This window comes from Diabrotica virgifera, chromosome 8 (assembly GCF_917563875.1).
Source record: "Diabrotica virgifera virgifera chromosome 8, PGI_DIABVI_V3a".
Taxonomy (NCBI): Eukaryota; Metazoa; Arthropoda; class Insecta; order Coleoptera; family Chrysomelidae; genus Diabrotica; species Diabrotica virgifera.
In genome coordinates this window covers 167,471,366-167,495,967 of record NC_065450.1, presented here as the reverse complement: position 1 = coordinate 167,495,967, position 24,602 = coordinate 167,471,366, and the positions used below count along the sequence as shown (strand labels likewise).

At 31.0% G+C, this 24,602-nt stretch overlaps 1 protein-coding gene across 4 annotated transcripts in view; it reads left to right on the top strand.

The window, feature by feature from the left end:
* Positions 1-24,602, top strand: part of LOC126889553 (stearoyl-CoA desaturase 5-like) — a 185,778-nt gene that overhangs the window by 46,650 nt on the left and 114,526 nt on the right. Inside the window, exon 1 of one of the 4 annotated variants that reach the window (XM_050657929.1) lies at positions 7,230-7,286. The exons of the other annotated variants lie outside the window; for them this stretch is intronic. The gene's annotated coding sequence lies outside the window, so the exon portion shown is untranslated. Of the gene's footprint in view, positions 1-7,229; positions 7,287-24,602 lie in introns of those variants that run through there. 4 annotated transcript variants of the gene reach the window in all.

Below are 24,602 nucleotides of genomic sequence, written 5' to 3'. Positions count from 1 at the left end.
AAAATAAGCATCATATGACATATTAAATAATCCAATAATGAAACTGTAAATTTTGAACACCCTGTAAATAAATGTGTAATAATTAATCATGGAATACCTTAATTATAAAATAAAAACCAGACTGTACTGTCACAAGGTGACAATGTCATACAATTAATTAACAATAATTAATAACATACATTAATTAACTACATCTTTTGTTTTAAAATCGATTTACAGATTAAGAATTTAAATAATTGTAAATTACACAAAAACTATGAGACCTAGGTATAGGACATCCATATACCATTCGAAAGAGGTAAAATTTTTAGTATAATTATTTATTAATAGACATGGTGTTCAATTTAAAATAAGAATCATATGACACATTGAATAATCCAATAATAAAACTGTAAATTTTGAACACCCTGTAAATAAATGTGCAATAATTAATCATGAAGTATATTCAACCAATATCCAAATATTTAAATGTAAAAGTATTTTTTTATAATTTCTTAAATAACTTGAGAATAAGCCTTCTTTTAAAACTTTACATTTTAAGAAAAGTCAACATAACTCAGAACACTCTGTACATAGGTACAGGGAAGCCTTATGAAACTATACCTTATTTTTTGCGGACAATTAAAAAATGCAATAAAATATAGGGTGTTCCATAAGAAAAAATATAACTTTGATACGCCGCCATTTATTGGGACACCCCGTATATTTCAAAATAATTTTAAAATGTAGATTTTATCAACTTACCGACTACTAATTTAAAATTTAGTGGTGACTCACCCTGTATAGTTGACTTCGTGTGTACGTTTTTTAAAATTCGCTCAAAATAATAAGAAACATCATAATATTATTATTATTCCATGCAAGTTTGGTTGTATATTATGAAAGCAAAACAACTCGTAGCAAGACATCTCGTAACGCGAGAGTTCGTAACACCACAAATGGTAACGGACAATTCGTAACGACGACAGTTCGTAACGGCAACACTTAGGAATTAAATATATTCGTAACGGGATAATTCGTAACGTAAAAATTTAATTATCTGTTTAATTTGGTTAACGTTCTAACCAACATCAATTATAGTTACAATTGAAATTACGTTTATAAATTTAACGAACCAGCACCAGGATAAACATTTTTAACACATAGGGAAGTCAATAAGATTTTGACTTCGGAAAAAATCAATCAAACACTTTTAGTACAGTCTTTCATGGTTTTTGCTCTAAATTCTAAAGAACCGCTTGAATTGACATAAAATTTGGCATACGCATAGCTTACATGTCAAAGAAAAAAGTGATATTGTGCCGATGTGTGCTTTTGCCCTGGGGGTGACTTTCACCCCTTTTTGGGGGTGAAAAAATATATGTCCAAAATAAGTCCGGAAATCGGTAAACTGACTAATTTTAAGTAACTTTTGTTCTATAGAGCTTTTTCGCCAAGTCAACACTTTTCCATTTATTTGATAGTGAATATGTTCATTTTTCAACAAAATAACCACATTTTTAGACAGTTTTTCGCAAATAACTCAAAAAGTAAGTATTTTGTCGAAAAAAACATTCGTAGCAAAAATATATCCCGTAAAAATTAAAAAAAAATGGTGTACCCGTTAGGTCTCTGGACCTTATAGAACCAGAGTTATAGCCAATCAAATATAGATTCATATTCCCCAAATTTCAAATAGAGTATTTCGACGTGAAATATCCAAAAAAATAAGCACTTTTTGTAGAAAACCCATTATAACTTATTTAAAGTGTTTAAAAAAGCTTTATTTCTGTTTTTATAAAAAGTTTCTAGCATTACATTTAAGCAAGTTACGCTCAAAATAAAGTTGATCCCTTTTGTTTTGGCAAAAAAAAACGGGAAGACCACCCCCTAATTAGCAACTTAAATGAAATTAATCGTTACCGCTCCACAAATTATTTTACTTATGTTATGTTTATACGATCTGTCAGTTTCATCGATTCAAAGTGCTTATTTTTAAAAAAATTTGGTTTTAAAGTAAAATTTTTAAAAATTTTAATTTTGAAAAATATGCTTTTTTTCAAACTAACCTAAAAATTGTTAGAGATACCAAAAATTTCGAAAAACAAAAAAAGTCAGAATTGAAGATTTTTTAAAACATTTTAAATAAGTTTTAATAAGTTTTCCCAGAAATGTGCTTCATTTTTTGTTATTTCACGTTAAAATATTCCATTTGGAATTTGACGAATATGAACCTATTTTTCATTAGCTATAACTCTGCTTCCGCTAGGTATAAAGACGCCATTTATACATCATTTTTTAAAGTTTTTTACATGCTATATTTTTCCTAAGAATGTTTTTTCGACAAAATACTCACTTTTTGAGTTATTTGCGAAAAACCTTCTAAAGGCGTGGTTATTTTGTTGAAAAAATGAACATATTTACTGGAAATAACTAGAAAAGTATTGACTTAGTGAAAAAACTCTATAGAACAAAAGTTACTCAAAATTAGTCAGTTTATCCATTTCCGGACTTACTTTGGACTAATATTTTTTCACCCCCAAGAGGGGGTGAAAACCACCCCCAGGATAAAAGCACATATCGGCACAATATCACTTTTTTCTTTGACTTATTAGCTATGTGTATGCCAATTTTCATGTCAATCCAAGCGGTTCTTTAAAACTTAGAGGTTTTGCAATATTTTGCCGTTAAAGAATGGACTATTTGTAATTTGCTTAAGAAATGATTAGTATATCCATATCCAAAAATGTTCTACTGCAGAAGTGGGTGCTACTTTTTTATTAAACAAATGAACTGCGAGATTCATTGTTTTTTAAATAACATTTTTTTACACAAAAAACTTATATAAAGATATTTCTAAAATTAAATATACAGCTTTTATATTTCTTTATTTATAACGCCAAAGTCACCCTCCTCACAAAGTTTGGCGCACTGTATACTGACGTTCGGCGAAGGGCACGGTTGACTTATTTTAATATAATTCTTTAATTAATGGATCACATGAAATTTTACAAATTGGGCATGAAAGAAGAACATTTAAGCTATCTAATAGTTATAATAAAAAGAAATAAAATATATGGGCATAAGTACGGTATGGCGGAAAGTGAGACCTACATGAATTTTGTTTAAAAATGATTTAAAAATGTGCAACTTAATACAATTTTACTTATACTCCATCTAATATATTTACCGTTGCACGTCATCTGCGTCATAGCCCGTGAAGTCACATGATACCAACACGACATATTTAGGCGGTAGGTGTGTTGTTTTTTAGAATCATTTTGCTGAGTACACCGGAATTACAGCCACTAGACATATTTTATTATACAGGGTGTTTCATTAATAATTGTCCATATAGTAGCTGGAGAAACCTTAGCACAAAATACGAAGATTTACACACTTAAATAAAATGTGGTTCTTTACTGAGTTACAGGGTGTTTTATCTAAAAATTTAAAATATTTTTGCCCTGCATTTTAATACTATTCGACGTATCCTTTTCATACTTGGCAGGAAGTATAGGTACTGTACATACTAATAAATTATGTTAAACAAACGTCTCTGGCTATTACCAGAGACATGCGGCGGGGAAAGTGAATGATTGACCCTTTCCAAATTCTACGTCACTGGCGGAATTGCTATTTTAGTTAAATTTTTGGATTCTCCAGTACTTTCTATGAAAATAATATACTCTTCTTATGTAATGAGAAAGTCATTAGTTTTCGAGATCTTTGCTGTTAAAAATGAAACGACACGGTTATTTTGACTAATGTATTGTGTCGCTTCATTTTTAATTTCAAATATCTCGAAAACTAATTATATTATCGTTACGGATAAAGAGTATATTATTTACATAAACAGTATTGGAAAACAAAAAAATTAACCTAAAATGGCAATTTCGTCAGTGGCGTAGAATTTGGGAAGGATCAACCAGCCACTATCCCCTGTCGTACGCCTCTGGTAGTAGCTAGAAACGTTTATTTATCTCAATTTAGTAGGGTCTACAATACCTATACTTTCTGCCAAGTATGATAAGGATAAGCCAAATAGTTTTAAAGTACTGGGTACAAATAATTTTTAAATTTTAATCATATGAATCGTATCATAAATTAATCAAAATAACTGTGCCGTTTCATATTTAACGTCAAATACCTCGAAAACTAATGACTTTATCATTACCAATGAAGAGTATGTTATTTACGTAGAAAGTATTGGAGAAACTAAAATTGGCACTAAAATAGTAATTTCTCCAGTGGCGTAGAATTTGAGATGGGTAAACCATTCACTATCCCCTGTCGTACGCCTCTGGTAGTAGCTAGAAACGTTTGATTATCATAATTTAGTAGGGTGTGTAGTAGTCGCACTTTCTGTTAACTCAAAAATACATAATAATATGTTTCATATAATTTATATAAATCGAGTATAAAGCGTTTTTATGAAGCACATCGATTCGGAACACAATGTAACTGTAATCAGACGAAGGTGATATTTTGGCATAAATTGGTAACATTTATTTGACAGTTGCGGTGTTGATATTTCATATTTGTTTTTATTTTTTACTATAAGTATTTGTTTTATTATATTTACTGTTTTTATTATTTACTTTAACGTAAGATTATAACTTAATTCTTGTTTCCTATTTCTAAAGTTTTTATTTATTTACATTGAATATTAATTTGTTTTGTTGTATAATCCACTTCCGCAAATATTATGTATTATATTTGATTTAAAATGAATTCAAAAATTTTTTGTAGTTGGGCAACAATGTCAACTTAGATCTCTGACGTAAATAATGACATGCAACGATAAGTATATTAGACGGACTGTATATAACTCTCAAATTTGCACAACTTACTTTTTATAGTTATTTTCCTAACAAGTGCAGAAAGTCATTCTTTTCCGCACGCGACTGCAGTTTGCCGAATGACGCGAAGCGGGAGTTCGGCAAGCAGTCGAGTGCGGAAAAGAAACTTTCTGCAAGAGTTAGGAACAATATTTTTTCTAAGAGTCTTTAAAAAATTACCAAATCTTAATCAATTAATTTAATTAATATGAAAATACATACACAAATTAATTCTTTGACAAGTTTGTCAAAACCAAACTTTCAATATAATTAGTTAGCATGACGACGATCTTGGTTTCCATGACGATGATTCAAAACGACTGTTATTGTCTACCGATTTGACTTTCGAATATTATGTCACAATAATTTTATTTCATCGAATTGTCGCGTTAATTTCATTAAAACAGGAACACAATCAGATTTATTTGAAATAAATTAGTAAATCATATCTAAATATTAGTTTATTGCATGTATTATAATTACTTTAAGGCCATATTAACATATCTAAATTAACACGCGTGCGGAAAAGTAAAAACCGCGTGCGGAAAAGTAACACGGCTGCGGAAAAGTGAAACTTTCTAAACTAAAATGCGTGCGCGAAAGTAGACATTTTTGCACGCTCGCAGAAAAAATATCTTACTAAATGATATTTCGTTCAAAAAAATCTCAAAAATTAAATTCAAATGATACTCGACGTCTCAAAATATGTAATTTTTGAAAACTTCGTAATTTTACAGAATAGGAAACTTTAAGAGGGTATTTACCCATGTTTGAACAAATCTATTTTAATTTTATAGGTGGTTTTTTAAAGCTTAAAATGCAATCTTTGAAATGCACAACATTATTTTACTTGAAACATAAAATAAACAACTTCCTTTTGAGAAAATAGAGAAAGATAAAAAAATGTAATACCAAAATCGAAAAATATCAGTTAAAAAAATGTTGGTACAAAGTCATCACAACTTTTTTCTGTACAACTTACCTAAAATACATTTAATAACAAGCTTAAAAAATAATAAATGTTAATTTTTTTTGAGTTCTTCTAGAATATATCTGTTTAACTTGGAACCTATAACCTTTTATTTTCAGTTTTACGAAAAAAAGTTTTTCTTTGAATCGTAGAGAATCTAAGATGCGACCATCAAATATTAAATTTTATTATTTTTTAAAAGGTATGTAAAAAATATGAATTTCGCTCAAGAGTAAAGTACCTTTATATTTCACAATATCGAAAATTGTTATTAAAAAAAGTTGTTTGGAATTAAAAACTATGTTTCAATATTTAGTTACATCTTTCTAATCGAAATATTGTGAACTATAAAGGTATTTAACTGTTAAGTTAAATTCATATTTTTTACATACCTCGTATAAAATTGAAAAAGTTTGATATCTTATGGTTGCATCTTAGATTTTAGATAGGTAGAGCATTTTATGAAGAATAACTTTTTTCGTAAAATTGATAATAAAATAGGTATCATATTGTAATAAAATGATGTTGGGTATCCGTAATTTGAGAAAAAATTTTATTTTTTTTTAATTACAAGCATGTAATTGCATATTAAAACATAGCTTTTAATTCCAAACAACTTTTCATAATAACAATTTTTGATATTCTGAAATAGCTTTACTCTTTAACGAAATTCATATTTTTGACATACCTCGTATAAAGTTGATAACATTTTATATCTGATGGTTAAGTTTTAGATTTTAGATTATGCAGAGCATTTTATGAAGAATAACTTTTTTTCGTAAAATTGATAATAAAAAAGTTTCCCATATGGTTCCTAGTCATACGCAGACATACTGTATAAGTGCTCAAAATTTTTGAATTTTCAAATTGTAATGCCATATTCGGATTCAGCATAATCAAAAACAAAATAGAAACATATTTTATCAAAGTAAAATGATGAATTCAACAATATTTTTTTATACAAAATTACTTATACAAAATTATTTATGCAAAACAATTGTTATTGTTTAAACAATTAATAAGTTACAATTGTTATTGTTTAAACGATTAAAAAAGTTTTAGAACAATATAAGCTTGTTTGAATTTTTCCTAACAATGCATGTTTGCGTTCTCTATTGACTCCCATAACATTTCATATTTCATGGAGAAATCTATTTTTAAAATTATGTTTTAAACATTCATTCATGTTCATAAAATGAAACGGTTCTACAAAACAGTTTTTTTAAAACAGTTTACAACTTGCTACTTTGTAAAGTTTCCATTTACATCTTCTAATGTTGTCTTGTTTACATTTTCGTAAAAAAATTGTTAAACAATGCATTGCTTATGATTATTCAATCTTATTGTACATTTGGACTTTTAACCATATTTTAATCTACATATTCTACACATACTTATTATAGTTTTAGATTTTTTTTTAGATTCAGTTTTTCATAGTTTAGTATCTATGTATTTATTCTGTAGTTTTGAGTGCCGAAAAGGTGGCGGTTAAAAAGGTTTGTACATATAATATTTATATCCCATATATTATTAGAACATAAAATAAAAATATAGCTAATTATCATTATTCTATTTGTCTTTATCAGAGAATTCTTTGTATAGGGTCATAATCATTTAGTCTAGTCGCCAGCTGGGTTACCGTCGCGCGTCGCTTTTTCAATTCTGATGGGCCCACCCAAGTTTTTAACCCTTTCAGCTCCGGTGACGCGTACGCGCGTCCAAGTATGACTACTGATCAGTTCCTTGGACGCGTCATCGAGTCCACTACATGCAAGTATTCAAACGAAATTATTTCTGCCAGCACAGGAGCTGAGGATGGAAATATTACAGCGGAGCTGAAAGGGTTAATGTATTTTTGGTTGTTGATTACGAATTTTGATGTTGGATTTTGTGGAAGAAGGGTGTATGTTACAATAGTTCAGAGAAATAAGGAAAAAAATATCCTGTTGGTGACACAACCCCCCCCCCAGACCGAAACCAAATTTTTTGAGTAGTATAGATATCTATATTAATAACCTATATGTTTCCTGCAGCCGATTTTGATGATATAAATAGTTATAAACAAATGAATATCAAAAAACGGTAAATTTTCGCTTTTTTCGTCTATAACCAAAAAGTTAAGTATTTTAAACAAATTTAAGAGTGAGAAACTCATAAATCGTATAAAAAACTTCAATATGGCTTTCGCTGAATATGTCTATCCTTATTGGTTGCTTAGAAAATTGCACAATAAATAATAAATTTTGATAATAATTAATAAATAATGATATAATAAATAATTCCTTAGTCTCAGCATCCGTATGGCTTGCAAATTGTAGAAGCCTCGGAGGTGTAACCAGAGAAGGTTCCCATTGTTTTCATTCTGGTGGGATGTAGAATAGCATTATGTTGTTTTATATGCCATTAGAGTGAAAACTTAATCTTTTTGCTAGCAGTTGCCGCTAGGGCATCCATGCCATTTCGTTCGTTGCAATCCGGGACTGCACGCTGGGGTTTGTTTTGGTTGGATCAGGGAGAGCAGCATATGTGCCTCCTGATGAGAGACTAATAAGTTTAGAAACCGGTAGAGGTGCTTGCAGCACTCTCTGATTGGACTAGGATATGGTTCGGCTGTATTTTCGTTTTGCAACGAAATTGAAAATGGTTATTCATTTTTCATTTACATTTACTCTGTGTGGAGTATGAAGGGAACCATTCTCGTTGGAACTTTACCGCGCTGAGCAGATGGGACGTGAATTGCAAATTGTAGAATTCCCTCATCTTCCTTAGTCTCAGCATCCGTATGGCTTGCAAATTGTAGAAGCCTTGGAGGTGTAACCAGAGAAGTTTCCCATTGTTTTCATTCTGGTGGGATGTAGAATAGCATTATGTTGTTTTATATGCCATTAGAGTGAAAACTTAGTCTTTTTGCTAGCAGTTGCCGCTAGGGCATCCATGCCATTTCGTTCGTTGCAATCCGGGACTGCACACTGGGGTTTGTTTTGGTTGGATCAGGGAGAGCAGCATATGTGCCTCCTGATGAGAGACTAATAAGTTTCGAAACCGGTAGAGGTGCTTGCAGCACTCTCTCATTGGACTAGGATATGGTTCGGCTGTATTTTCGTTTTGCAACGAAATTGAAAATGGTTATTCATTTTTTTAATAAATTTTGAGTTTTTATAAATATCCATAACTTATGTAAAAATTAACTTAGAACGTTCATATTACACGGAATACTGAGACTGCTGGTGCTTAAACCATACCCTAAATTTCAAAGCAATGGGTCAAATAGTTTAAAAGGTATTTAATTTGTTTATCCCAAATTATTTTTTTTGCTTAGATAGTTTATGAAAGAAGAACATTTATACTAATACTCTGATTAAAAAAAAATGACAAAAAGTTATTCTAAATACTGCAAAATTATTTTGCAAAAACATGTGAATTAAAAAAAAGAGGGGGCTAACTTCGTCCCTAATTGTCTTAGAACAATTGTTTTTCTTTCTAAATGTGTATAAAAATTCAGTCTTTCCAAATATGAAAAAATTATTTTTCTACGGGTAACGGTTAAAAAGTTATTCTAATTGTTTTTAAGTAAGCAAAAAATCGACGTGTTTTTGCAAAATATTTTTACACTGTTTAAAATTACTTTTTATCATTTTTTTTTAATTAAGTCAATAGTCTAAATGTTCTTCTTCCATAAACTGTCAAAAGTCTTACTGTTACCTCAGAATTTTCTGACTCATAGTGTTGCAAAAAAATGAATTTGGGATAAACAAATTAAATAACTTTTAAACTATTTGACCAATTACTTTGAAATTTAAAATTATAATTTAAGCACTAGAAGTCTCAGCAATTCGGGTAATAAGAAGGTTTTAAGTTAATTTTTACATAAGTTATGATATTATGAATATTAATTTATAAATACCCAAAATTTATGATTTATTTTGCAATTTTCTAAGCGACCAATAAGGATAGACATATTCAGCTAAGGCCATATTGCAATTTTTTAGACGATTTATGAGTTTCCTACTCTCAAATTTGTTTAAAGTGCTTAACTTTTTGGTTATAGACGAAAAAAGCGAAAATTTACCGTTTTTTGATCATTTTTTTATAACTATGTATATCATCAAAATCGCCTGCAGGAAACATAAAGGTTATTAATATAGATTTCCCTACTACTCAAAAAATTTGGTTTCGGTCTGGAGGGGATGTGTCATGAGAAAAATCTTATTTCTCTGGACTACAAAGCCTATCTTTTGAGATACGGGCAGTTAAAGTTTTTATTCCTCTACTTTTATCATGAGAATATTGTTTGTGTTATTTGGCTTTATTTATATTGCTATAAGCATTCCTTTACATATAATGTTGATAATTTTTTATTTTTAGTATTTTTTCTAAAAAAAAGGGGTCAGGGACGATTTAGAACCGGTGTAGTTTGTGACTTTTGACCACTCATAAGCCAGCTATAGGACTTGGTAGGTACAAAACGGCATATTTTTTGGGGGTATATATCTTCGGCTCAAGAAGCGACAGGTGAACCGCACATACACCAAATCAATTGTTGAGTTAAATTTTTAAACGGTATTTAAGCCGTCAGGATCAGACATATACACGGCTCAGTATAGCCGACAAACTGAAAAACTAAACTTTGAACATTTTGGTTTTTCGACAATTACTCAAAATTTCAACCTACGAATTGCGACAATAACTTAGCGTTTGTAGAAGGACTTATACCTCATATCCAGGAAAATTCGAATTTTTAAGCTATAGGCTTCATAAGTATGATCAAATTTATTTCCTATGGGAAAGGACGGTTTAAGCTCAATAATTCCTATAATAGCTTCAGTTATCATACTTGACCTTAGATGCATCAGATATTACTTGTCAATACGTTTCAAACTCATGTTTAGTGATCAAAATCGGTTAAGTCGTTTAGAAGTTATTAAGCTACAAAAGTATAATAAAATTAACGATTATTCCCGAAATGGTTTATGTAGTTGTGGTGGTTACGACGCTAAATTTGATCTGGTAACGGGCAATCCGAGTTCATTTACCGGCCATCCCTATATTTTTTTTCTTCCTATTTCGAATAGAAAAAAAATCTGGTGTACATTCGATGGACACTAGATCATTTGGGAGATAATGCGACAAAAGGCGACCATTTATAATAAAGCTTAACGTGTAATCGAGAAACATTGCATTCAACTTCATACATTTAATTTATAAATAACTTTGAAAAACTCCTGGTACAAGAATAAAAAACCAGCTAAACGCCGTAAAAATTAGTGGCGCATGCAATATTCCAGCTACAAAAAGCTGTTATAAATATTACGTGGCGCGAAAATTTAGTTTGATTTTGATGCAAAACAAAATTCTAGTTTTATTTTAAAAGGGTTTTCCATAATATTTGCTAAATTTGAAGTAAACGCGCCACAAAATAGTTTCAAAATTCAAACTGTATAAAAGTTACTCTTTTGTAGCGCGTTTTACTTCAAATTGAGCAAATATTATGGAAAAATCTTTTAAAATATAACTAGAATTTTGTTTTGCATCAAAATGAAAATATATTTTCGCGCCACGTAATATTTATATGTATCAGCTTTTTTGTAGCTGGAATATTGAATGCGCCACTAATTTTAATGCTGGAATATTGAATGCGCCACTATTGTAAAAACTGTACATATCGCCTTTTTCCAATAATTTTAGTTTGTATAACTATCCTTTATCTAAATTGATAGAGTTTTACAAAATTTTTTGTAATTGAACACAAAATAATCTTGTTCTTCATGTACCGTGCTTGATTACCGAGCGTTGGCTATCAAATTGGCTATAGTAATTTTGTTGATGGCAGTTCAGAAAAGGGATGAGGAGGATATGTTAAACCATACTCACAGGTTTCTAAGCCATGACGGTCTTCTTCGACCTGGCCCTTCTCCTTCCGTCTACCTTGCCTTGTATTATTAAATGCAGTATATTGTACAGAGTGAGTTTTATGTATGGAAAGCCTTAATTATCTCGGAAATAGCTTGTACGATTTTTTAAAGAATTTTGGTGAGTAAGAATTTTCTAATGCGGACGAAATTATAGTGGTAATTACATTATCGTTAGATCTTCCATTTTTTTGAAAATCTAATGAACTTTCTTATTTCAAATGGAACACCCTGTATATTTTTTGCGTTTTGAAGTCCTTAAGAAATGCTGATTATTTTTCGTGTTATATTCCCTATACCTTAATGCCACAATTTCGGAGTTATTGCTACCCTTATTTCAAAAAAAAATTAAACAAATTATAAAAATCAATTTTTTCTGCTTGGGTAGACATTATTTTAGGTTCTTTTGATTATTGGAAAATAAAGGACTTTTGTAATTTTTCTCTAAAGTTAATCGTTTTCTAATCAAGTATATTCAAATGGAAAATAAGCCACAATTTTACCTAAAAATAATTTTATTAACGTTTCGACGCCCAAGTCGGGTGTCGTTGTCAAAATACAAAATAATACTAAATAAATAAAAATGTTGTTGCTTAGTAAAAAATTCTTCTAATAATTTATTTAATCTGACTCATTTATATCGGCAATTCAGACACGTATTATACATTTTAAAGTAGACGACTTTAAAATGATATTGCCAATATTGATGAGTTGCGTTCCTGGGACGACTTTACTAAAAGATAGTTCATTCGGTTACATGAAATCAATCCCAACTCAAGAATATCCGCCACAAAAAATCATAGCATGTGATCTGTCTTTAAAAAGACAACCAAATGCAACGGTGGCACTGAAATTCTCGCGTTAGAGATTCCATAGTAAATCACGAGGGAAAACCAGGAAAAACCTCGTGATACTATCCCGACATCGTAAGTATTTGGGTTTACATTTAGTTTACTCTCAAAACTAATACCAAATTCTGACTAGATATTTTAAATTTTAAATGATACTAAAATACTAAATATGTACTAACTCGATATGTTATTGATTTACTAATTGTGGTATTTTCTTTCTATTGACTTCCTCCTTTAATATGGGTAACCACATCCTACTGCATTCTACCGAGGAATTTGCGACACAATTGGTTTCATTTGCATAATTAGAGCCGCTTCTTTGATTTTTCTCTTTTTACTATCTGCTTCTTTTAGAACTATACTTGAATTTCTCCACTGAACTCTATGTTCATTATCCCATGCGTGTTGACATATTTGAGATCTATCAAATTCTCTATTTTTTATATAAGACTGATGTTCATTTACTCTAACGTCTATTGGTCTTGACGTTTCACCTATATAAAATTGTTCGCATTCACAAGGTATTTTATAAATACATACAATTCTTTGTTCTTTCTTGTTCACTGTTAGGTTTAGTTTTAGATAGAATAGATCTCAAAGTGTTTGTTGTTTTGAATGTTGTTGATATGTTGAATTTATTTCCTATTGTTTTAAGTTTCTCGGATAGTCCTTTTACATATGGTATTGATATTTTCCTCGTATTATTTCTTGTGAATGTTGTAGGATCCCGTTCTAAGTTGTTCTGTTCCATTCGATCCAATCTTGACAATTCCTTATTTATAAATGATATGGGATAATCATTTTTTAATAAAACAGATGTTAACAACTGTTTTTCTTCTAAAAATGAATTTTCGTTAGAACAAGTAATTTTGGCTCTATCATATAAGGATTTAATGATTCCCTTTTTAACGTTGATGTTATGATTTGATTTGTAATTGAGATATCTGTTGGTGTGTGTTGGTTTTCTATACACTTGAGTCTCATATCCAGTATCCTTCTTTGAGACCAAAACATCGAGGAAAGGTAGGGTGTTATTGTATTCCTTTTCCATTGTAAACTTTATTGTCTCTTCTTGATCGTTTATAATATTCAGAAACGTATCCAACAATTCCGATCTATGAGGCCATATGGAAAACACATCATCTACATATCTCCACCATACTGTGGGTTTTAAATTTTGTTTAGAAATGATATTAGTTTCGAAATCCTCCATAAATATATTAGCCAATAATGGAGATAAAGAAGAGCCCATTGCGAGACCAAAATTTTGTTTATAGAATTCATTATTTAGTTGAAAATAGGTATTATTAGTACATAATGTCAATAACTCCATTATAGCTGATACATTTAGTCTTGTCCTAGTTGTTAATATATTATCATTTTCTAATTTCGTTTTGATTAAGTTTAAAGTTTTATCTAATGGCACATTTGTAAATAAACTGTTTCTAATTTCGTTTTGATCTAAAATCGTTTTCGAGTTATAAATAATTTAAACCCGAAAACAAAAAACGAAAAATTTTTCATACTTCTTTCATTCTTCTTCCATTCAAGAATTATATTTTACATGTTACATACCACCTTCATCCACTATAGAGTATCTCTTAAGCTTTTTAGAGGTACCTACAGAGTATACGTGTCATATGATAGTGAAGTTATATACCACCTTCGTTTACTAGGAAAGTCAAAATTTTAGAAAATGTAACATACCTCCTTCTTCCACTTAGGTTTTAATTGTTATCTTCTTCTTCTTCTTTTGGCATCATAACCTTGGATGTGTCTTTGCCTGTCTGGCCATGTATGGCTTTTCTTAAAAAAATTGTAAGTTAATTTAAACAATAAACATTTGAGCAATAAACAATATACTGAAATTAATAGTAAACAAAACTCAAAAGAATCATTTGGGGCTTGGGAAAATGTCCGTAGCTTTATTTTTGGATAAGATATCGATTTTTTAATATCGCGCTCTGAGGCGCAATATTGACTTGCGGCGAAAGGGTACGCGCGCGAACAACTCGATACAAATTATAGGTAATACATAAGTCATCTTGATTTTTGAAGATCCTAATACAATTTTCTAATTAATTCTTATAATTAAATCATCATAAAGTAGATCCCTTTCATTCTATTTAAATTTTGCTTAATTTTTTTGTAATAAGTGAGAAAAAATATGAAGATCTAAGATTTTGAGAAATATAACTTCAGATAAATTATTATTGTTATTAAGAGAAAACAGTAGCTATCAACAGGTAGCAAAAACGCTTTCCAAGATTGCGGCTGTAATTTTGAATATTTTTTCGAGATATTTGGCACACGTATTCGTAATATAATAAAGAATCGCGGTACAGAGCCTAATTTGAAAAATATATTAATATGTGGAAATTACTCTGTAATTAAATACAATATTAACAAAAACGAGCCTGTACCGCCATTAAGAAGCACAAAAAAATACACTTTCTTCAAATAAACTTTTTTATCCGATGCCTAGATTTTGTGTCATTGTGGAACTACTAAAATTTTTTATTTCATTAGTAGTTGCAAAATGACACAAAATCTAGGCATCGGATAAAAAAGTTTATTTGAAGAAAGTGTATTTTTTTGTTCTTCTTAATGGCGGTACAGGCTCGTTTTTTTAATATTGTATTTAATTACAGAGCAATCTCCACATATTAATATATTTTTAAAATTGAGCTCTGTACCGCCATTCTTTATTATATTACGAATACGTGTGCCAAATATCTCGAAAAAATATTCAAAATTACAGCCGCAATCTTGGAACGCGTTTTCGCTACCTGTTGATCGCTACTGTTTCCTCTTAATATTTATTTACAAACACTTTCTTTCAAGCATCTACATCGAGGTATATAGGAAATATTAGCGTTTTTTTATTTACGTAAGATTTTAGAGCAATATTTACATTTACATGGTGGTAAATAATAATATTTCTTTAATCTGAATTTATATCATTGGTTTATCAATTAATTTTGATTAACATTATAAAATATAAACAATCAGTCAAAACCTTTAACACAGAACTTTAATCAAAAATAAAAAGAATTAACAAAATTATAAGTAACAATAATAAATAAAATCAAACAAGATGCTGTATATGTCCACCACCAACACCTCTATATAACCTAACTTTTTTTGTTAAGTTGACGTAAACTGGAAAGTATATCTGAATTAAGAATAACATGCACTGTATAGCTATCTCTGTCGTTCAGAGCCACCTATGGTGAAAATAATTTTGCATCACACGTTATATTATATATGTGATATCCTTATAAAAAAAGTAATTTCACAAAGTTTGTTCAAACGTCCATAAACTAAGCTTTACAATGAGACTTTGTAAAGCTCATTTGCATGCATTAAAGCCGAGTTACGATTGAAAAAGCTTCGAAAAATACTTATTTGCAATCATTTTGCACTAATTTTAGAATATGTCGAGTTATAATTATTCGATTAAAGTTTAGTAAACGCATTTTTCTTTATTTTTATTCAAGAAAAGAATTTAATTTAAATTTTTTTTATCTCTTAGTTTACGAGCTAGAGCCTTATAAACATTACAATTATTTGACCACCCGGATCAAAATCCACCCTCGATATTCGTAATCAGCAGCCAAGAATACATTAAAAAACTTGGGTGGATCAATCAAAATTGAAAAAGCCACGATGACCTCTATTTGACGCCTATACTAATTTCGATGTTGACCTAGTTCCTCTAACCATCCTGATTTATGCACTCATCCACCTATAAGCATTCGCAGTTTCAACATGACAACAGTTATTTCTTAGCTTTTGGAGGGCAATACGACAGAACTACACTCTGGATCAAAATTAACCGGCCACCTTAAAAATGGGTCATTTTTGATATCTTATATCTCCTAAACCTGTTGTCCGATTTAAGTGATTTTTTTAATATGTTATAGCCTTATTCCTTGACAATATCGCTATAATAATATTGTTGCTAAACAGGTAAATTTTTATTGTATACCGGGTGTACAAATCAAACTGTGTTTTTTCCTTAAAGCTTGCATCACCCTGTGGAATATTCTAGCATTTGTAGGATACTGAAATTAAAACCTAACTATAGTGTCATGCTTTCTAAACATTTTGTTTTTTGGTTGATTCGCTTATGTTGAATAATAAAAAGGTTAAGTGCTTTAACAACTAGACATGTTTTTTATCAATACATGGTGTTTTGAGAAAATTTTGGCAAAGTTTAAGGTGTAATTCTGCATGAAAAAAATAATGACCGTTTGCTTTATAAACTTATGTCTAACTAATATTTTATTGATATCTTCGTCTGCATATTTGCTAAATCTGTTCATGGTGTTCTATTTGACAAGTTGTAAAATATTAATTGTCATTAATGTCACCGAATGTTCATTTTTGAGTAGCAACGAAATTATCGAAAAAAAATATTGGGGTAATTACACAAGTGCATCAAAATTATCGATAATTTTGCATGAAAGAATATTGTCTAAAAACTACTAGAGTTCAATTTCATATTTTGGCGAAAGAGCCTGACTCCGAAGCAGAAGGGATAATTTAGGGAGAAAATTACTTGAAGAAAGTGAAACTATCTGTAATTTAGGCATAAAATTACTCGAAGAAAGTGAAACTATCAAATAAAGAAATAATAATTTTCTAAACAATTTATTTAACAATATAACAAAGCCCAATCTTAAAAAAACTTATAATTATTAAGGAAACAGTTATGTATAATAATTGTTAACATTATTTCCCGATTCCTTTGGATGTGGATTTAAATTTTTTGAACAACTGAGGTCTTCTCCAGAAGTCTTTGCAGAAGTCATCGCCATCTTTCGCTAAGAAGATGGCACCCAAAGAAGAAGGAACAACTTGTATTTTTTTATTTTATTAGACATTTTTAAAGAAAAATGTTTGCAAATATATGAAATGCCTAACTGACATATTAAATAGACAAAGCTGTTGTTAGTATGTGGTTGTCAAATTGAACAATTAAAAACATGACAGTGCAATTTTCGATTTCTACTATACAATTATCAGTAGTAATAGGTCTGGATCCCGCGTACGAAAAAAAGTTGATTAATAGCAAGCTGAAAATTTGTTAATAGCTTAAGGGTGTCTAGTCGGACAAACTTTGACATATAGAAACACTGGAACAGGGGAAGTTTTAATTGTGGAACAGGTGAAAAATTTAGAATGGTCAGACCACGAAAAAGTCACATGTATTTTGTCCGACAGAACTTCCAATTGATTTGTTACCCTTTCATTAAACTATCATGCAAAAAGCAGGCTGCTATTTATCACCAAACGGGAATTATAATGAGAGGAACACGTAGAATATGTCAAATGACAGGAATTATGACAGGTTATAAATAGCAGTCTGATTTTTGCATGAGAGTTTAATGAAAGGGTAACCAATCAATTGGAAGTTCTGTCGGACAAAATACATGTGACATTTTCGTGGTTTGACCGTTCCAAATTTTTAAACTGTTCCACAATTAAAACTTCCCCTCTTACAGTGTTCCCATATATCAAAGTTTGTCCGACTAGACACCCTTAAGCTATTAACAAATTTTCAGCTTGCTAATAATCAACTTTTTTTTCATACACGAGATCCATACCTATAATTTCACAAGAGCTCTAAAACTATCGAATTTTTCTTAAGTGCCACTTTGACAGTTTTAATTTCATGACCCGAAGGGCAGTGAAATTATGTCAAAGTGTCACGAGGGCAACAATTCGATAATACTTTTAGAGATCGAGTGCAATTTGCTGAGGTTATTTCATGAATAAAACTGTTCAAAACCAAAATTTTATTGTAATTTGTGTGTAAGTACAAATTAGTGAAATTAAACACGCAGTTGTTATAAATATTTAACGGTTGAAAGTCATCACTTTTATAATGTTTAAAACATTAATTGTCATTAATGTCATTGAATGTATTTTTTTCGTAACAACGAAGGGCATCTGACGTAATATACTTGACGATGGGATGTTGTCAAAAATTATCACTTTAATTTTTATTTTTGTTGCTTTCTATTGGTCAGAATCTCCTATGAATGAAATAATCGCTGTAATCAAACGATAGGTAATTGCCGAGTAGACAAATGAGTGAGTATAATTTTCGGCATTAATATCACAAGAGAGTGAGAATAAATTGACAATAATGCCACAATTTTTCGAAAACTTGTTATCTGACAATATCTATTGCCCAATGAAAACAAGTTTGAGAAAAAGTGGATCATTATTTTCTTATTTATTCTTACTGTCGTGTGATATTCGTAAGGTTATTTTTTAATACTTACATATAAAATTCAACTCTTTGTATAAAACATTCAGTGACATTGATCCCAATTGAATCGCTTCATACTAAAAGGGCTTCACGTCAAAAAAATGACTATTTGAGGTAAACTCGTTTTTCGTATTTTGAAACATACATCTACAAATTCGTGCTAAAAAGGCTTCAGTCAGATACTCCTAATGCATAGAAAAACACACTTGAAAATCTCATTTTACCCTAGAAGGGTCTCGGCCATTGACTGTGGTCCTTTTAGCATGAAAAGTTAACCCGAACAGAGGTATGTCAAAAATCATTTTTATCTTTGCATAGTATTTCAATAAAACGGGTGAAGAGAATACGATCACTGAAAGTGTTAGGAAAGAATCCAAAGGACCTCAGAGGTTTGCATGTAAAAAAGATACACCCACCGAGTACAATCCTTAACCAAATTGAGAGTTTTCCAATCAAAGAGACTCATTACTCAGGCAAGTCAGTTAAATATCTCAGTGAAATACTTTAGGTTAAAAAGATATTTCAACTATTCCAGGCCAAATACCCTGATGTCAATTTAGGCTACACGTTCTATTACAATTTCTTTCTTGAAAATTTGTTCAAGTTGTCATTCGGCAGGCCACAAATTGATATTTGCTGTGTTTGCGAGGAATTAAAGCTAAAGATAAAGAGTCCCCATTTAAAGGATGCTGCTAAGCGGTGTGCTGAAGCCGAGTTAGCAATTCATAAAAGTAAATCCAAAAAGTTTTACAACAAACTTAAGAAAAAAAGTCGAAAATGAATCAAGTGCTCCCCACTTTAAAGCAATTTGCTTTGATTATATGAAAAATATACAACTACCTAACATTCCAGTTCAGGCAACATTTTATCTGCGACAGTTAACAACCAATATATTCTGCATTCATGAGTTTAAAAATAATAATTGGGCCATATACCTGTATCATGAAGGGGCAGCGAAAAAGGACCCTAATTGTCCCTAATGAGGTTTGTTCCTTCATACTAGACTTTTTACAATCTGTCCCTTCGCAATACATTGAATTACATGTATACTCGGATAATTGCGGGGGACAAAACAAAAATCACGCCATTGTTCGATTTTTAATGTACTTAACAGAGACAAAACGCTTTCAAAAAATTGAGAAATTCTTTCCTATAAGAGATCACTCATTTCTGCCTTGCAACAGACATTTTAGCATCATAAAACGAGAAATCAGAGCACGATAGGTTCTATGCTATTCATTAAATTACTAAAATGATAATTCAGTCAAGTGAATCTAACAAATTTATTGTTAAGGAACTAGACACAGAGGAAATACTAGATTTCAAAAACTGGTGGCCCATACTGTATAAAATAAATGCTGAAGAAACGAGAAAAAAACACAGTGTCTAAAGGACAAAAACAAAAGTTTATGATAAGCAGTATGATGCAAATGACTTACAATTCAGAAATGCCAAGATTTGTTGTAGCAAGACCTTTTATTAATAGTATTATTTTCCATACATTCGAGTAAAACAAAAGTCACAGCCTAGGGACTTGTCAGGACCTATCGCCAAGGCCCATCCTCAGGGTAAAGTAACTATTAAAACCAAAATATTGAAGAAAGTAGGAAATTACTACCATACATACCAGAAGAACATAAGTACTTTTGGTAAAATTAGAAAATCTACGGTTTCGTTTTGATTTAAATCTGTCTCCCTCCATCCTCCGATAGTACTATTTCTAGGTCTACCTGTTGTCAAGGAGGCTCTGAGGAAGACAAATTTACACCAACACGACCGTAGTTTCTCGATATAAATTAAAACTATTTATATCGCAGTATGGTTAGAACGCCCTCTAGCGGGGAATAATTGAAATGATTTTCGAATATATGTACTTTTATGAGGAGGTTATGAACTGGCGTACTTCCAATGAAGAAAATGACATTGAAGATGAAGATTAAAAAGTACATTATTTTTTACTTTTTAAATTATTTTTTATCAAACAAACTTATTTTAAGCAAAAACCTTCAACAAAATTACACAATATTAATGTGTTAGCTATGTCAAAATACTCCATTTCCAATATAATTTGTGATTCTAACATGATTAAAAAAATATTTATCCATGTTATCTTCTGTTTTATGCTAAAAGGGACCTAAGTCAAGAGACTTTATGATTTTTTTTGAAGCTTTCAACTTCCCAAACCAATACTTTTTTATATAAAAAATCTTGCTATTGTTGGTACTTTATAATGCATATTTTTGTTTGAGGTTTTTTAATTGCATTTATCGACAAAACAGTTTTATTTGATTTTTCGAAAACTGGGGTCTTCTGACTGAGGCTCTTTTAGCTGTGAGCGGCCGTGGGTAACGGCATAAACGCTGGCCTCATACGCCAGTAGACGTGGGTTCGATCCCTGCCAAAGACAAACCATTTTCATTTCCAATAATGACACGAGCCATCTCACCGTGCCTCGGAGAGTACGTTAAGCCGTCGGTCCCCCTGGGCTAAGTCAAGTACATCGACACTAGTTACTTGAAACAGGGTTAAAGATGTAATTGGCGCTGGAACTATCCGAAAGGATCTCCCCGGCAAAAATGCCATACGATATTATTATTATTATTAGCGTGAAGCTATTTAATTAATGTGACACACATTTTTTAACTTGTCAAAGTGAACACCACAGTTTAGCAAATAACTAGACGAAGATATTAATAAAATATTAGTTAAAATTATTTATCATTACAGTTTTATTCATGAAATAATCTTACCGAAGTAAACTCGAGCGAACTAAGTTCTCAATCTATTAGTACAGAAACCGACAGTAAATATCGTTTTCCATACCACCGGATTGACAACAGATGGAAATCTCTTTGGTTACTACCTCCGCGGCTTTCAAAAATTATAAGCCATACGGGTGCCGAGACGAACAGTAAGATGGGGGAATTATAAATAATTCACGTTCCATCTGCTCAGCGTGGTAAAGTTCCAACAAGAAGATTTTCTAAGTACTCCAAAAAGAGCCATGCGGGTGCCGAGACTTATATATAAATTGGCTTATAATTTTTGAAAGTCGCAGACGTAGTAACCAAAGAGATTTTCATATGTTGTCAGTCTGGTGGTATCGAGAACAATATTTACTGTCGGTTTCTGTACTACTAGATTGAGAACTTAGTTTTTAGCAGATGTCGCTACGATATCCGTGACATTTCGTTCGTTGCAATCCGAGACGGCACTCGTCGAGCTGTCTGGTTTGGTCGGAAAGAAGAGGATATGGGACTACTAATGATAAGGCAAAAAAGCCCCGAAACCGTTTTCGGGTTGCAACGAAATTGAAAATGTTTATAAATTTTTAGAGAGCTCGCATACCGCAGCAAAATCCTACATCGCATGTGGCATGCATTGCGAAAAGATACGCACTGAGTGTCACATCTGGTCTTCGGTGAATCTTCGGTGACTTTCGGTGGAATTTTGTTCACCGAAAACCAGATGTGACACTCAGTGCGTATCTTTCCGCAATGTATGTTATGCGATGTAGGGATATTGCATTTGGTTTGCGAGCTCCCTTAAACTCAAGCGCTTTAATTTCCTGATTTGCGTTCTCCTCGCGATAATTTGACATTAGATGCAGAACTAAAAGTTTATTATGGATATTGTCTTAAATGTGATAGTTGTCAAAACTAAGAAACTGGTTGCAATCCAACACAAGCAATCTACTTAAAAAATTCCCAGTGTAATTTTGTACAGTAGAAAATTACCGCTGTAATAATAATCTGATTGGACAGAATTAAAGTCTTTCTGCACGATTGCAAGTTAAAATAATTAAAAAATAACCGCTGTAATTTTTATTTTTGTAGCTTTCTATTGGTCAGAATCTCGAAGAGTGCAATAATATAGAGGTTTACGATATACGGAGAACTCATGTTTGTTGTGTAGTCTGGTAAGTGTTACATATAGAAAGTTTATGGACTAATTCTGTTCTGTTTCTATTGTAAACTCCATATTATTATGAAGTGAATTAATGTATGATAAAAATTGGTCAAGTTGCCTGTTAGTTACTCTAATGCATACTAGTATATCATCCACGTATCTCCACCAATATAAGAACTGTTTAAATACGGGCTATTTAGAAATTGTTGTTTCAAGCTGGTTCATAAATATATCTGACAGCAATGGGCCTAGAGGATTACCCATAATAAGTTCTGCATTGTTATTTGTGTATATTTGATTATTGAATTCAAAATAGGCATCTAACAGCAACTTGACCAATTTCTATCATACATTCATTCACTTCATAGTAATATTGACTTTACAATAGAAACACAACAGAATAAGTCCATAAACTTTCTAGATGTAACAATTACCAGACTACACAACAAACATAAGTTCTCCGTATATCATAAACCTACCCACACTGACACAACTATACAGGGTGTCCCAGACTAATTTAGCCACGCTATATCTCTTAAACGAATAGAGTTTTTCGAATGGGACAAAAAGTGATATATTCTACTTGTAATACACTTTAATATGGCGTAGAAAACAATCATCCCCTAAATATTCATCCTTTAGTTACAACCCCTAACTTTAATTTTTTTAATAGCACCCTGTATATTTTTTTATAGTTTTGGATGTGGTCTTCTATCGTCTATTCAACACATTTTTTGAAAATAAAATCGGTTAGTAAATAACCAAGAAAATATCAGCTTAGTTTTGTTAATTATGTGTCCCAGACTAATTTATCCTGGCTATATTTCTTAAACGAATAGAGATTTTCGAATGAGACAAAAATTGATCTATTCCATTTGTAATACACTTTCATATGGCGTAGAAAAAAGTCATCCCCTAAATATTCATCCCTAACTTACAGGGTGCTATTTAAAAAAATAAAGTTAGGGGTTGTAACTAATTGATGAATATTTAGGGGATAATTTTTTGTTCTACGCCATATTAAAGTGTATTACAAATGTAATAGAACAGTTCTTATCCCATTCGAAAATCTCTATTCGTTTAAGAAATATAGCCTGGATAATTTAGTCTGGGACACATAATTAACAAAACTAAGCTGATATTTTCTTGGTTATTTACGAACTGATTTTATTTTCAAAAAATGTGTTGAATAGACGATAGAAGACCACATCCAAAACTATAAAAAAATATACAGGGTGCTATTAAAAAAATTAAAGTTAGGGGTTGTAACTAAGGGATGAATATTTAGGGAATGATTTTTTTCTACGCGTCGTATTAAAGTGTATTACAAGTAGAATAGACTACTTTTTGTCCCATTCGAAAATCTCTATTCGTTTAAGAGATATAGCGTGGCTAAATTAGTCTGGGACACCCTGTATACAATTCATCATCCCATCCTACACAACACAAATTAGCAGCATACCATAGCATGATACATAGACTGACAGAAATTCCAATGTCAATAAATAACTTCGAAATATAATTGAACATCATTAAACAAATACCAGTAAATAATGGCTATAACGAAAAAACAACTAATAAAATTTAAAAAAAAAGCTCCATAAGAAAACCCTGAAATTAGTCTATCCACCACCATAGAAAGAACCCAGTACTTTCTGCTCTATCTATCACACATACTGGCAAGATAACAACAAAAATAGCCAGATACATAAAAAAGAAGGGAATAATACCAGCTTTCAGAACTAACAACAACTTGAGTAAATATATTAAAAAGAAATAAGAGCCGAAAGAGAAAACAACTACAGAGTGGTGTCTACAAACTAACTTGTGGGGACGGTCCAAAAATTTACATCGGTCAAA